Source organism: Boleophthalmus pectinirostris, unplaced genomic scaffold (genome assembly GCF_026225935.1).
Source record: "Boleophthalmus pectinirostris isolate CB_2022bp ecotype Guang Dong unplaced genomic scaffold, ASM2622593v1 HiC_scaffold_8, whole genome shotgun sequence".
NCBI classification, from domain to species: Eukaryota; Metazoa; Chordata; class Actinopteri; order Gobiiformes; family Gobiidae; genus Boleophthalmus; species Boleophthalmus pectinirostris.
In genome coordinates this window covers 1,167,189-1,172,054 of record NW_026571515.1, presented here as the reverse complement: position 1 = coordinate 1,172,054, position 4,866 = coordinate 1,167,189, and the positions used below count along the sequence as shown (strand labels likewise).

At 41.3% G+C, this 4,866-nt stretch overlaps 1 long non-coding RNA gene across 1 annotated transcript; it reads left to right on the top strand.

Annotated features, from left to right (window-relative positions):
• Positions 1–286: 286 nt before the first annotated feature.
• Positions 287–4,316, top strand: LOC129412412 (uncharacterized). The gene is made up of 2 exons (XR_008633712.1): positions 287–453; positions 1,437–4,316. It is a non-coding gene; the product is annotated as an uncharacterized LOC129412412 (long non-coding RNA).
• The last annotated feature ends 550 nt before the right edge of the window (positions 4,317–4,866 follow it).

The window sequence follows — 4,866 nt, the reverse complement described above, 5'->3', positions numbered from 1 at the left end:
GTGTGTGTGTGTGTGTGTGTGTGTGTCTGTGTGTGTGTGTGTGTGTGTGTGTGTTGTGTGTGTGTGTGTGTGTGTGTGTGTGTGTGTGTTGTGTGTGTGTGTGTGTCGTGTGTGTGTGTTGTGTGTTGTGTGTGTGTGTGTCGTGTGTGTGTGTGTGTGTGTGTGTGTGTGTGTGTGTGTTGTGTGTCTGTGTGTGTGTGTGTGTGTGTGTTGTGTGTGTATGTTGTATTTGTGTTGTGTGTTGTGTGTTGTGTTGTGTGTGTGTGTGTGTGTGTGTGTGTGTGTGTCTGTGTTGTGTGTGTATGTTGTGTGTGGTGTGTTGCAGTTGTCCTCACAGCCAGGTGGCGCTGCGTCCCGGGAGCAGTGAGGAGGACGTGGTGTGTGGAGGGGGGGCGCGTTCACACTTCATCCTCAGTATTCCGTTCGTGGGCGTCGCTCTCATCCTCATCCCCGGTCAGTGCTTTTAGAGCTTCACTGTTTAAGGCGAGACACGACAGGAAGTGGACGTGTTTTTAATCTTAACATCGGAGCTAATTTACTCTCATTCTGATTTAACTTTAATGGAAATTTATAACAACAACAACTATTGACTCAACAGTCATATTTCTCACTCTGTCACAAAACACCATGTTAAGTTTCATTTTCAGACTAAATGTGTTTGTTTCATTCACACATGTTTGAGTTTTTAGTCCGTCTACAACTCCAGTGAGTGTTAAACGTGTGAATGAAACAAAACTACACTGACCAGTGTTGAGCCCCTGCAGATTTCTCCAAAACCACTGATTTGTCCCAGTTTTATCCAAGAAATGTCCCAGTTGTCTCTATTTTTGACCAATTTGTTTCCAACCGGCAGCAAACGGGCCAATATTTTGTCATTTTTTTAGCTAAAATACAAAAAAAACTGTTTGAAAATGAACACAAGGCACAAAAAATGCAACGACCGAAGTCCAATCAGATTAAATAGTGGCACACGTGAGTCGAGAAATACAATTTTATTATTACCAACCATCCAAATGTAAAAACTGGGACACACTTGGGTTTGAATTTCTGGTCATTGTAAACAAAACACAACTCCAGGTCCAACTCCAGGTCCAACTCCAGGTTTGTGACGAGGAAATAAACAGGAAACAGTGGAACATGGGGCTTTTTAAAGTAGCACTAACAAGTTTTACACACTTGTACATTTACTTCTACAGTATTTTGATGTGTAACTGTTGAATTGTAAACTGGCTCTGGCTCATTTTAATGACACAAATATATGTGAACATAATGCATTGGTTATTTAAAATGTATTATTTATTATTATTATTATTTAAACATGATTTCAGTTTCAGTTTTTCCCCTTTTTTCCTTTTGTGTCTCGCCTTTATTTTGCTTTTTTTTATTTGATCTTTTTAACCAGTGTCACTAACTTTTGGAGACGCTCTGTGTTACAGTCCTGTACAAGCTCAAAGGAAGAGCCGACCCCAAACGTCAAAATCAGAACCCTCAACCTTTAGCTGACTGCGTCTAACTGCGTCTAACTGCGTCTAACTGCTGTCTAACTCTGACTGATCCTGGCGGCAAAGTCCCGGTGTGATTCACTAACTTTGTACAGATTCTTAAACCGTTACCGTTGCAACACAAGAACAAAGGAAACTGACCTCAGCCTGAAGATTTTGTTACAGAAACATTATTATTATTGTAATTATTCTTGAAGTTTCTATGGACACTTTGACCCTGCGTGAGCAGATCCGGCGTCACGTCGGCCTCGGCGTCGCCCGGAGCTTTTCAAATCCGCTTTACTTTATTTGACTGAACAGTGTCATTGCGTCTGTGGGAGTTTAACGGCAGCTATAATAAAACTAACACTTTGTACGTACAGTAGTTGTAGTCTTAGTAGGTAAAGGTGCACTGTGGAACTTTTCTGCTGCAGGGTCCAGCACCTGCGTCTCCACAGAGATGTTCTTGCTTTGTCTGGAATTTACTTCATAACGTGGATTCTTCCGTCGCCTCTTCACCGTCGAGTATTTGGACACAGTGTTCCAAACAGGAAGTGATCACGGCCGCGTTTTCGGCTCCATTTGACTTCACATTGAAAAACTCTCCGTCCTCCCTCCTTCTCTCTGTAACTGCTGCTACGAGCGTCGGCGTTTTGGGCTTTAAATGTTCGTAAAGGGGCGTTACCTTCAACAGTCTGGCTCCTGATTGGCTCTGCGGTTGCTATGACCTGTCGTGTTGAACCGTATCCCGTCGTAGTTCGCCGTGATCGTGTGGCGGTCGGTACTCGTCGTTGTGGCCGCAGTAACCCCGGTTCAAATCCGGGTCACAGCATCGCGGAACAATGTCAGCAGACGGGTTCACTTTTAGACGGCGCGGTGTCTGGGTGAGTTTCCTCCGGGAGCTTCAGTTTCCACATCAACCCAAAACATGCCTCAGAGGTAAAACTCCTCCAGCCAAAGCCCAGTTTATGGTCGTGCATCAAATCGTCTGCGTCGATCGACATGCACCTTAAAAATTTTGTAACTACACATTGAAGAGCTGTGATTACATCGTCTCTACACACATTATTTCCGTTACTCCGCTTTCCCGCTTCATTTTGTTTACACAAACTCTATTTTTAAATCGTGGCCTCCTCACGTTTTGGCGGTAAATTACTTGGCGGCGCATAAACCTCGACGCAGATCCATGAATCAAAAACGACGGCGAAAAGGCGACGGCGGCAGAGCGCGACGAGTCCACGCAGAAATATAATTCAGCTTTAAGACAGACCTGACCGAGCCTGGAAACAAGATCACGAGATTGGTCCCTACACAAGGATAATAAAAAGAACCACAAAATAAATAAAAATACTCACAGCTGGAATCTCAAATCTGAAAGTGGCTCTAGGTTAGCGCTGTAACTGCTGGCCTCCATGAGCTTCATTTGGAGCCGAACGCTTACAGAACACTTCTTTATACAGTCTGTGATCTGGCACCAGGTGTTTGTCGTCAATGCCGTATTGTGGAACTTTCCAGACACAGCAGTTCAATCTCCATGGAGACAAAGTGTTTTTCACACATGGAGTTCCTCAAGGCTCGGTACTCGGCCCCTAATGTTTGTTCATTCATCTTGAAGTAGGATTCTGAAAGACCCGGTGCACCTTCACCCTCACACTCACCTCACATTCCACACGGATATTTCACATCGATGACTCTGTGCGTCGTTTAAATAATCTGTGTTTTTATTTTTGTTGAGTTGTTGGAGCTGTTCTGTCTGTGTCCTGCGCTCGTTTAAACCAGGTTCTGTGATCAAACCTGAGCCTGTGTCTCCAGACCCTCACCTGATCCACAATTAAATAAATTAAATTCATATTTATGCCGTTACAATTAAATGTGAGTCTAATTGTTCTCAGTAAAAGCTCGACTTTACATGAACATGTTTCGCTCGGCTCTGGGGACACAGGACACAGGTCACTAGGCTGGTCCATCATGGGAGAAAATAAAGTTTCAGATCACCTCGATTAGAACCTGCATCAGGTTTTATCTCCAAAAGATGATTTAAGAAGAAATTTGGAAGAAAACGGAGATGATTTCGATCAGACATGTCAAACTCAAACTCACAGAGACCAAAATTAAAAACTGGGACTAAGTTGTGGGACAAACTAAATATTTATTTAAAAAAATTCAACAACATCTGCAGGTTTTCTCTTCTTTGGAGATCTGTGATGTTAAACCTTTTCTTATTAAACTAATTGTTACATTATTTTCATTACATTAACATTACAGATCTGGAACAATAGAAAACAATAAATATTTAGTTTGTCCCACGACTTAGTCCCAGTTTTTAATTTTGTCCTCTGTGAGTTGAGTTGGACTCTCCTGGTTTAATCCACAGAGACATTTTCAAGTGTTTTGAACAAACTCTAAATATTAATTAATTTGCATAAAATTTGGACCCAAATATTTTGTCCACATATGGAACCAAATGCAGATTCTGATCTAGAGAATCTAAAAAAAATGTTTGGACCAGCCTAACAGGTCACTCGTGTTCATAGAATTTAAAATCAAAGACTTTAATTTTATTTGTTTTTTCATGATCATGTTTTATTTTCTTTGTTCTGTTGGAATTCAAGTCCATTAACAGTGACCGAGTTGAGCTGAAACTGACTTTTGTAAGAAACACCTGAGTAAAGTTTCACATCTTGAATCTTGAATCTCTAACGTTTCTGTGCTGACTCTTTTTATGTGCATTATATTTATTTTTAATGTAGTTGTTTTCTTGTTTTGATTCATCGCTGAAGGATTCTGAATTAGACGTTTTGTGTCGCTTGTGTCAGCTGAACTTAGTCTGAAATGTGAAATGAAGAAAAATCACCCAAAGTGAAAAAAGTGAAACAATTTAAAGCTAAAAACACAAAGGTCCTGGAGCTTTAGAATCCAGTTCAACCTTTTCAAACTCCTGTTCAGACTCGAGCTGCTGCACAAACACTTCAGTGAAAGTTCAGACCGCAGACTGTTTCTATAAATGATAAATGGATGTGACCTGTTTGGAACAGTAGGAAGTGAGCATGGGGGGGATTCAGGCTCCACTGTCTCTGGCTCCAACTCACTTTGTACTGAAAAACTGTGGCTCCTGTTTTCTCTCTGGACCTGCTGCTGTGAGCCTCGTCATTTTGGTCTTAAAATGTTCATGTTAACTCGCTCCACATGATCCACAGGTTTTTTTTTTTTCATTAATTTTTTAAAATATATTCCAATCATTAATATGGAACTCTGCTCCAAATTCACTCTATAACTGCTGGCCTCATGAGCTTCATTTGACTGGAGCTGAATGTTGTGGGTTTTATTTATACAAACCACAAGGACAAATACATGTATCACGAATCTCAGACTTCTGGTCATTGTA